Genomic DNA, 11,161 nt, shown 5'->3' with positions numbered 1-11,161 from the left:
TACCAAAAAAAAAAGCTGCTCTAAATATTTTTGTTGTTGTTTTTTGTTTTGTTTTTGCATGGGACAATGAGGGTTAAGTGACTTGCCCAGGGTCACACAGCTAGTAAGTGTCAAGTATCCCAGGCCCGATTTAAACTCAGGTCTTCCTGAATCCAGGGCCGGTGCTTTATCTACTGCACCACCTAGCTGCCCTGCTCTAAATATTTTTGTACACAGAGATCTTTTTCTCTTTCTTGGGTCTCTTTGGGGTACAAGCCTCCTAATCCACCACAAATTTCACAAAGCCCTCTGCCCAGACTTCCCCTTTGTACTTTTCTCACTCACCCTTGCATCACATTCTGCATGTGTACCTTTTCTTTCACTAGATTTACCTCGAGGCTCAAATACCACCACCTCTGTTTTCCATTTCGAACTCTTTCATAACTTGGTTCCAACCTACCTTCCCAGCCTCATTACACTTTACTCCCCTTCCAAACTGGCCTTATTATTCCTCATGCACACCATCACACCAACTCCTCCCTCCATGCCTTTATATAAGCTGTCTCCTAAGCCTAGAGTTTACTTCCTCCCATTGCTACCCCAGATGGGGTCATGCAATTGAATGTGGGGGTCATGAAAAATTTGGCAGCAAATGTTTGATAAGCATAACTATTTTATAAGTAGTATTTTTTTTGCAGGGCAATGACTTGCCCAGGGTCACACAACTAGTAAATGTTAAGTGTCTGTGGCTGGATTTGAATTCAGGTCCTCCTGAATCCAGGGCCAGTGCTTTATCCACTTCGCCACTTAGCTGCCCCCTCCTATTCTTCTTTACAGCTCCTCAGGAGTTGGCTCACCCTCACCATGCAGCTCTCCACTGCCCTTTGTGCAATACTCATTCTCAATTCTCTAGTATTGCTTGTGTTCCATTGAGAAGGCAGGTTGGCACCCATACGCAGGAGCATTTCTGGAACTTTGCCTCCTAGTGTTTTCTCAACTCCATCTAGGGTTTAAAATATAAAATTGTTCATGTACAAAATTTCAGAACTTTATCACCAATTAGCTTGTTTCTCCTCACACAAAGTTCAAGCTCCCAGGCAAATCTCCAAAATCTAGCTTGGGCTCCGTTCCCATTGAGATTCTTTGGCCTTTCCAACTTCATATGGCCCACTCAAATTGTGGTTCAAAGTACATTTCCTGGCTGAAATCTGGATTTAAAAGATAAGGTCTAAAAGAACTTCCCAAGGGGCCACTTCTAGCAAGGTCTAAACCTCCAACTCATTTCACAACTTCATTCTTTTTTTTTTCTTCACAACGTCATTCTTTTTTTTTTTTTTTTTGCAGGGCAATGGGGGTTAAGTGACTTACCCAGGGTCACACAGCTAGTAAGTGTAAAGTGTCTGAGGTCGGATTTGAACTCAGGTACTCCTGAATCCAGGGCCAGCCTTTTATCCACTGCATCACCTAGCCACCCCCACAACTTCATTCTTTTTGTTTGTTTGTTTGGTTTTTTTTGTTTTTTTGCGGGGCAATGGGGGTTAAGTGACTTGCCCACGGTCACACAGCTAGTAAGTGTCAAGTGTCTGAGGCCGGATTTGAACTCAGGAACTCCTGAATCCAGGGCCGGTGCTTTATCCACTGCGCCACCTAGCTGCCCCCCACAACTTCATTCTTGACAAGAGAATAGATGCTGTGTGGAGCCATTGATAGAGAAGCTTCTCCTTCCTGAAATTACTTTGACAACTTTGTCTTTACTTGTGGGATCAATGCATTTCCCCTAGTAGAACGAAAGTGCCTTGAGGCCAGGGACTATTTTCTTTTTGTCTCTGTATCCCTAGTCCCTAGGACAGTACCTAGAGCATTACAATTACTTAATAAGTGATTGTTGAACTGAATTGAATATAATTAAGCATAATAATTATAATAACTGACATTCACATGGTGCCTTAGGGTTCACAAAGTCCTCTACATACATTATCTCATTTGTGTTGCGGTAACCAGGATATTATAATCACCCCATTTTACAGATGAAGAAACTAGGGTCCAGAGAGGTTAAATAACTTACTCATGGTCACACTACTAGTAAATGTCAGCGGTTGGATTCAAATTCAAGTCTTACTGATTTCAAGTCCACAACTCTGTATACTGAATATATACTGGATATATGAATACTGAAATATATATACTGAAGATATTTCCTTTCTCTACCTTTCTTGTAGCATTGATCACACACTCTGGCATGATTATTATGTGTTCTCTCTTACTGTTTGCATAATTTATTTCTTGTCTCCCCAAATGGATTATAAGCATAATGAAGACAGGCTACAGTTCAATTTAACACATTTACCAAGAACCTGTGTTAAACTCTAGGGATACAAAAAAAAAAAGAAAGTAAAAAGGAAGGAAGCCTTTCCTAGTCTCTCTTAATTCCAGTGTTTACTTCTCTTGGAGAAACTTTCTATGGTCCTCACCTTTCTCTGTCTGCTTCATCTTGCCTTTCTTTTACTAGACTTTTAGCTCCTTAAAGTGGGGCACTGTTTCCAAGCTGCAGTATCCCAAGCTTCAGAAGTCCCAGGTGGTATGATTTAAGGAGAATCAGGTTCTTCCCTCGCCCAGCCTGTTTCCTGGTCCTAGATGACCCCAGACCAACTTGCCAATCAACCAGCTTTGTGTGTTGTGGTTGTTAGCTCCGATGAGCCTGTGCCCCTCCCCCACCTGGGCCACTGCTACTCGAGCCTATCTCCTGGTTCTCAGCAGGAGTGAAAAATCCAAGTTCTGCCTTAGCACCAGCATAGACCCCTGTAGGTTCCCCCCTGCCCAGGACTCAGCCCACTCACCAGACTGTGAACTTAATTCCAGATGACACTGGCGCTTCAGCTGATTCAGAGGCTCTGGGGGTCTCCTTCTCTGGTGAGGCCTTCCTGAGACTGGATCTGTGTCAGGGTGACTGTGGGGTTGGGCTCCACTCCTGTATCAGCACAGCAGCTCCCTCCTTCTGACCTTCCAAGCCGTTCTTGGTTAGAAGATGATTTCAGCACATTCTTCTGTGAATTTTGCTGCTTCGGGCATTTTCCTATGGCGTTATTTGGATGTTTTTTGGAACGATCCTGTCGTGAGTTCGGGAGCTCACTCTGTTTACTTCTCAATTATTTCCTATTTAGCCTGTGTATAGCTTACTTTGTATTTGTCAGCATGCTGTCTCCCCCATTAGACTGTTGGCTTCTTGAGGATGGGACTGTCTTTTGCCTCTTTTTGTATCCCCAGCACAGTGCCTGACACATAGTAGACGTTTAATAAATATTGATTGATTCATGTGATTACTATGTGGCAGACATTGTGCTTAGCACTTTACAAATATTATTTCATTCAATTCTCACAACAACCTTGTGAGACAAGGTTAGGGTTAGAAGAAAAGCAAGAAACAGTTTCACCTTTAAGGATTTTACATTACAATTTGGGGAGGGGTCTACAACATGTACAAAGACCTATCAAAGTACAATCATTTGTTAAGTGTTTACCAGGTCAGCATGTGGGGCCTCTATGTCACTGACACAGTGGGTAAAGAGTTACCCAGGTTCAAGTCTCACCTCTGACACATGTTGGCTAAGTCACTTAACCTCTCTCAGTGTTCTAGGCAACTTTCTGCAATGTAAACTTGCAGAGGTGGTGCTAACCTGCATTAGTAAAAGGAATTTCCTCACCTAGGAGTTCCCTAGATGCATGAAATCACAGGCCCAGTCCCTATCACTACTCTAGTCAACCAAAATAAGTATAATTCGAGGCAGACCGTGATAGGGACAAAGTGCTCTAAGAAATTCTGAAGAGAGATTGGGGCAGCTAGGTGGCACAGTGGATAGAGCACCTGCCCTGGATTCAGGAGTACCTGAGTTCAAATCCGGCCTCAGACACTTGACACTTACTTACTAGCTGTGTGACCCTGGGCAAGTCACTTAACCCCCATTGCCCCGCAAAAAAAGAAGAAGAAGAAGAAGAGAGATCACTTTCAGCTGCAGGGATCACAGAAGGTCTCAGGAAAGAGATGGCATCCGAGCTGTTTCTTAAAGGACAAGGATTTCAGGAAGTGGAGCTATACAGTTGGAAGACCTTACAGGAAAAATTCAAGTCAAGAGTCAAGAGAGAAGGGCTTTGGGGTTTGAGCAGAGTGTATAGAATGGAATACAGCTGGACAATTAGGGTGGGACTAGATTGTGGAGGGTCTTAAAAGCCACCGAGTATTTAACTAATCCTAGAAGCAATTGGGAGCCCTTGACTTTTTTGAGCAGTGGAGGACCACGGTCAGACAGTGCCTTATGAAGATTAATCTGGTAGCTGTGTCTAGGGGAAAGCCCTCAGCTAGGCAAGGGGTGGGAGGTAATTTAGTTCGATGATTGATTGAGAGAGATGCAAAGCAGCTTTCCTTAGCGATGAGGCTTGGGATCGCAAGACATAGATTTGGAAGGGACCTTCCAGAATATCAAGTCTACCGGCTCTTAACCTTTCAAGTGTCGGACCCCTCTAGTGGTCAGGTGAAGCCTAGGGACCCCTTCCCAGAATCACATTTTTAAAGGCAGAAGATAAAGTATTAGATGACCAGGTATATTGAAAACACGAGTTCACAGAGCCTGGGTTAAGAGCCCCTGCTTCTTGTCTGACCCTCTCTGAGACCCCAAAGGGGAAGAGAGTTGGCCCAAGCCACCACAGATAAGAAGGCGAGCCAGGACCCTGGACAACGCCGTCTGCCCCAGTCCCCTATTCCCGTCCCCTTTTCCTGGGCTGTCTTGCCAGACCCTGAAAGAAGTCTAGAGGTGGGAACATAAATTTTCATCGGGGGGAGGAAAAAGGATTTTTTTCTTTGTTTTTTTTTGTTCGTTTTTGAAGAGAGAACGATGTTCCATTGTTGATTACTTTTCTTATTGCTGGAGTTGGGGTTTTTTTTGGGGGGGGGAGGGACGTTATTCAGGGAAACCAGGAAACTTCATTTTTTGCCACTACTTAGATTGTGTAGCTTTGGGAGACTCACTCTCACTTCCTGACCTTACCCTCAATTCCCAGAGACGTAAATTTTTTAAAGGCTATGGAGAAGAGAACCTCTAGACCCCTTGTGGGCCAGGGCGAGTCTTAGGCCAGGGTGCATTTGTGCGCAGGTGCACAAGAGGGGAGGTGGGGCGGAGGGAGTGGAAGGCGGAGTCGGCCTCTGAGCGCACGGGAGAATATAGGAAGGAAGACTTCCTGTGGCTCCCAGAGGTCCGCATGCGCAGAGGAAAGGGAGGGGGATCTTTCAGCGGGGAATTGCGTTACAAAGCCTCCACGCATGCTCAGTTGAAGAGAGGCAGCGGTTTGGTTCCCCGCGTCCATTACGTCCGTTACGTGCTCTCCTCCTTCCTTTTACACCCCAAGCACCTCCCCATTTCCCCCTCCCTCCCCTTCCTTCTCCCCTCCCTGTTATTCTTTTAAAGAGACAGGAACTCTTTTTTCCGGAATCTTAAGGGACAGACGTTTTTGTAGTGTTTCTTTGTAGTTTTAATGACTTGGAATCGCAGAATCCAAAAATTGTCAGAACTGGGAGGAATCTTAGAGAGAAAGGTGTGGGGGGAAGGGATAGAGGAAGGGAGATAGTGGAGTGAGGGAGAGGGAAAGAGGAAAGGGAGGGAGAGGGGAGAGAAAAAGGAAAAGGAGAAAGGGGGAGAAAGAGGGAGAAAGGAGGGAGGTAGAGAAGAAGATAGGAGAAAAAAGAGAGAGGGAGGGAGTAAAGGAGAGGGGGGAAGAAGAGGAAGGGGGAGGAAGAAAGAGAGAGTCAGGGAGGGAAGGAGAGACAGAGAGGAGGAGGGAGAGAAATGGGGGAGAGAGAGAAAAAGAAAATGAAGGAAGAGGGAGAGAAAGGAAGGGAGGGAAGGAAAGAGAGACAGAGGGAGAGAAAGGGGAGAAACAGACAGATAAAGATTAGAGTATTTAGGGTTTCCTGTGTGCCAGACACCCTACAGAAGTCTTCATCCAGCCCTCTCCTTTTACACCTAAGTAAACTGGCCCAAGTTAAGTGGCTTACCCCAAATCCAACAGTTTTGTGATATAATCAGAATTAGACACCAAGTGTTCAGATCATTACCTCGGTATCTTTTTTTTTTTTTTTGCAGGGCAATGAGGGTTAAGTGACCTGCCCAGGGTCACACAGCTAGTAAGTGTCAAGTGTCTGAGGCCAGATTTAAACTCAGGTACTCCTGAATCCAGGGCCGGTGCTTTACCACTGTGCCATCTAGCTGCCCCCCATTCCCTCTCTATCAAAAGCCTCTGCCCTACATTGGACAGCATGTTGGACCTAGATTCAGGAGACCAGAGTTACTATCTTGCCTCTGTCACTCATATAACTTCTCTGAACCTCAGTTTCTTCATCTGTAAAATGGGGTCATAATGCTTACACTAACCCATTTCCCCCAAGGGGTTGTAAATATCAGCATTTGGGGGTTTTCAAGTTTACATTGTGCGGGGAATGGCAGATTTATTAACTCAGGAACAAAACAGTTGTGATATTTGAACCTAGTTTTCAAGGATGAGTGGGACAGTTCATTCAAAGCTGGCAAGTGAGTGAGAAGGAGCCCTTTCAACAGGAGTGGGAGACAGCCAGTGGATGGAAATTATCTGATAACACCTGGCACCAGAGCAGTCACCCTGGCAAGGGGTATTGGGCCCCATGCTAAGCACAGACCAGGCCTGTGAATAATGTAGCAGGTGCCTTGACCTACAGGGAGAACAAGGCCACAGATTTGTAATGAGGCTGGTCAACCTGCAGATAAGGCCGCCACCTGGCCCAGAACTTTATGGGCCTCGGCACTGCCAGCCTCCTCTGGCCCTGGGGCCTGCTGAGTAAGCCAGCCCAGCTCCTGGCTAGAGCATTTCATAGAGAGGGAGCCAGCAGGAGGGACATGGCACAGAGGCTCAAGTGAATAGATATACAGGAGTTTTGATTTCCTCTCAAAACCTCTCCCAACTTTACCAGAGTCCCTGGGCAGCCACAACTGATAACTACAACTACAACCTAAGCAACTGTTTGTCCTAAGAGTTGAGGTGACTGTCCAGAATGGTCGTCTCCCTTGTGCAGCGAACACCAACATTGCTATCTTACAGGAAACTCGGTAGACTAGGTGGCTGAAATCCCCAGGGGAAATGAAGTATTCGGAATCTTGACTCTTCTCTCTGAGGGAGGGATGGGACTGGATCTTCAGCAAGGTTCTGCTTGAGAGAAATAATAATGATAATAGGCAGATCGCTTTAAAGTTTTCAAAGGATTTTACATACCATGGTTCACTTGACCCTCAAAATTACCCTGTGAAGTAGAAACTATCAAAATATGGGTAATATCAGTCAATTGGTATTCATTAATGTAATTATTCTGTGCTAGGAACTGTGCTAAAGGTTGGGAATATTAGGAAAAGCAAAAGTAGTTCCTGTCCTCGGAGAGCTTACATTCTATTTTTTTTAACGTAACAAACATTTTTATTTATAGTTTTAAGTTCCAATTTTTATCTCTCCTTCCCTCCCTCCCCCACCTGATTGCTCCCTAGTAAGCAATCAGTTGTGAGTTGTACATGTGCAATTATGTAAAATGTTACCATATTGGTCATTTTGTACAAGACAACTTGAATAAAAGAAAAAATGAAAGAAAGTGAAAAATAGGTCGCCTTAGTCTGTGTCCAATCAATATCAGTTCTTTCTTTGGAGGTGGATAGTATGTTTCATCAAGAGTCCTTTGGGGATTGTCTTGGATCGTTGTATTGCTGAAAACAGGTCTTTCCCAGCTCTTCATCAAGCAATATTGCTGTCTCTGCACAATGTTCTCTTGGTTCTGCTTAGTTCACTATATATCAGTTCATACAAGTCTTTCCAGGCCTTTCTGAAGTCATCCTGCTTGTCATTTCTCACAGTGAGTTGTGAATTGGAATTGCCATTCTGGAAAACAATTCGGAATTAGACCCAAGTTGTTACTAAACTGTTCATACCCTTTGACCTGGTGGAACCACTACTTGCCAAAAGGCAATGTGAGGATGGGGCAGCTAGGTGGCGCAGTGGATAGAGCACTGGCCCTGGATTCAGGAGGACCTGAGTTCAAATCCGGCCTCAGACACTTAACACTTACTAGCTGTGTGACCCTGGGCAAGTCACTTAACCCCAATTACCTCACCAAAAAAAAAAAAAAAAGGCAATGTGAGGAAGGAGAACATTTCAGGCATGAGGAGCAGTGATTGCAAAGGTGTGGATAGGAGATAGAGGTCCAGTGTGAGGAACAGCAAGCAACTTCACTATGGCTGGACTTGTATGGTGGTGGTTGTTTTTCCTTCATTCTCTCTCTTTTTTTCTTTTCTTTCTTTCTTTTTTCAGGGCAATGAGGGTTAAGTGACTTACCCAGGGTCACACAGCTAGTTTCCTTCATTCTCAAAGAGCACCATGACATCAGGGTGATGTCATGACTTGCAGTGAATTGAATTTTAAGTGAAGGAGGGCTGTGGAAGGTCACCAGCCTCACTCTCTCCTCCAGAGTCATCTGGGTCCAGTGGCAAGATATAGATCAGGACGACTGGAGATGGCCCTGGATGCTTAAGGTAATTGGGGTTAAGTGACTTGCCCAGGGTCATACAGCTAGTAAATGTCTGAGGTGAGATTTTATCTCAGATTCTCTTGATTTCAGGGCCAGTGCTCTATCTATCCACTGAGTCACCTAGCTGCCCCTAACTTGTATGGAGAAGAACAGCAAGGATACAAATATCATTGCATGATAGAGAATAAGTGAGAGGGAGGAGGGGACATCAAAGGTAGGAATAGGGTCAGGTTATGAAGGACTTTGAAAGCCAGACAGAGGATATTGTATTTGGTCCTGGAAATAACAGAGAACCACTAGATTTATTGAGCAGGGGTCAGTGACATGGTTAGTCATTCAATTAACATTTATTAAGTGCCTACTATGTGCTACTAAGACCTAGCACAGTTCTGAAGGACTCATGATGAAAAATGCTATCTACTTCCAGACAGAGAAATGATGAAATCTGAAGTGCAAATTAAAATAGAATTGTTTCACTTTATTTTTCTTGCCTTTTTTTGGCAACATGGCCAATATGGAAATGTTTTGCATGATTTCACACATATAATTGATATCATATTGCTTGCATTCTCAATGTTTTGCCTCTGACTACCGCCTCCCCTCATCTGCCCCCACCCTTATCACCACCTCCCCTTTCTCTTGTCCCCTTGCCCTCCTACTTCCCTGTTGAGTAAACCCAAATGAATGTGTGTGTTTGGGTTTCTAAACCCAAACGAATGTGTGTGTATCTTTGACATCAAGAAACTTAACATTGTAATGGGACGGACAACCAGTACACAGAAAAGTACATTTTGTGTGTGCATGTGTCCGGGTGGGGTGTGTGTGTGTGTGTGTGTGTGTGTATGTGTGTGTCTATAAGGAAAGGGGAATGTGATTGCTCCTCAGCTCAGCTAATGTAATGACAGAGTGTGGTCTTAAATGTTGATGCCCCAAATGGTTTCTCCCCAGTGATCTCTTTACAAGGTGTAAACGGCTTTGAATGGGTCAAGAAGTGAAGAACCTTTGGCTAACCAAACAAGTTAACGGTGCCTCTGGGGGGCATTAAGTAGCTGGAGGAATTTCAGCAGTTGCTCAGTCCCACGGTTGGAGTCCCAGTGGAGGAGATTTTAGTTCAGAGGATACAATTTGACAGTTAGAACCAGGTCCTGAGAAGGGATTGCCTTTGGAAGAAGAGGAACGCTTTATCTCTCCTCTTTGACTCCCCCTTCCTCTCCATCCACATCACCAGGGACACTGAATCAGTTGGGGACAATGTATCCAGCCAAGAGCAAAGTGAAATACTGAGGAGGAAGGGAGGAACATAGTCCTCAGTAGGAGGAGGCAGCTTCTGGGAGTATACACCAGAAAAGAATGCCAACCATGGATTCAAGAATGGTGTGTGTCCTGGCTCTCTCTCTGAGAACCAGGATGGCTACATCTCCGTCAAGGTTTAAGAGAATTCTTCGAGGGGCAGCTAGATGGCGCAGTGGATAGAGCACCAGCCCTGGATTCAGGAGGACCTGAGTTCAAATCTGGCCTCAGACACTTAACACTTACTAGCTGTGTGACCCTGGGCAAGTCACTTAACCCCAATTGCCTCACCAAAAAAAAAAAAAAAAAGAGAGAATTCTTCGAGTGTGTGCCCCAGGATTTTAGGGAAAAATGTTTTACGTTAACTGTTCTTACTATACCTCCTTACTAAATACCTTTGTTTAAGCTCATTGAGGGCAGCTAGGTGTCTCAGTGGATAGAGTGCTGGGCCTGGAGTCAGGAAGACTCATCTTTGGGGAGTTCAAATCTGGCTTCAGACACTTGAAGTTCAGACACAAGTTGGGTGACCTTGGGCAAGTCACTTCACCCTGTTTGCCTCAGTTTCTTCATCTGTAAAATGAGCGGGAGAAGGAAATAGCAAATAGATCCTCGGGTATCTTTGCCAAGAAAACCCTAAACAAGGTCACAAAGAATCAGACATGACTGAAGCAACTGAACCACCACCAACAAAAAACTCATTGAGTCAACTAGCTGATTGGTAATGGGGAGTGCATGGGTGGAGTCTTGTGAGCAACAGTACAGCTTTTCATAGTTACCCAGAACCCTAAGAAGAAATAGTCGACTGACCTATGAGGGACTGGAATCACAATCACAGCCCGGGGAGGGGCTGCTATCTACACAAAGTAAATACCAAGTAGTTTTGAGGAGGGAAGGCATTAGCCACTGGTGGGTTGGAGATCAGGAAAGGCCTTTTGTAGGAAGTGACATCTGGGATGAGTTTAGAAGGAAGTCAGGGATTCAGAAAAACCTGGAAGGACCTATATGAGGGGATGAGGGGGCAGTATATGCCAGGGGGGCATAAACACACTGTTTCAAAGCTTGGAGTTCAAGTAAGCAACCAACAAAGATTTATTAGAAGCCTACTATGTGCCAAACATTGTGCCAGTCTTTGTGGCTTCAAAGACTAAAAGGAAACAGCTCCTGCCCTCAAGGGGCATACATTCTTTTACTTGGAAGATCTTACACAAGGCAGGCAAGTAGGCCAACTTGACTGAGACTGAGGATATGCAAAAGAAAGTACAGTACGGTGCTACAGGGTGGGCCCAAAATCACAAATACTTAATA

This window comes from Dromiciops gliroides, chromosome 1 (genome assembly GCF_019393635.1).
Source record: "Dromiciops gliroides isolate mDroGli1 chromosome 1, mDroGli1.pri, whole genome shotgun sequence".
Classification (NCBI taxonomy): Eukaryota; Metazoa; Chordata; class Mammalia; order Microbiotheria; family Microbiotheriidae; genus Dromiciops; species Dromiciops gliroides.
Note: the sequence above shows the minus strand (reverse complement) of the source record.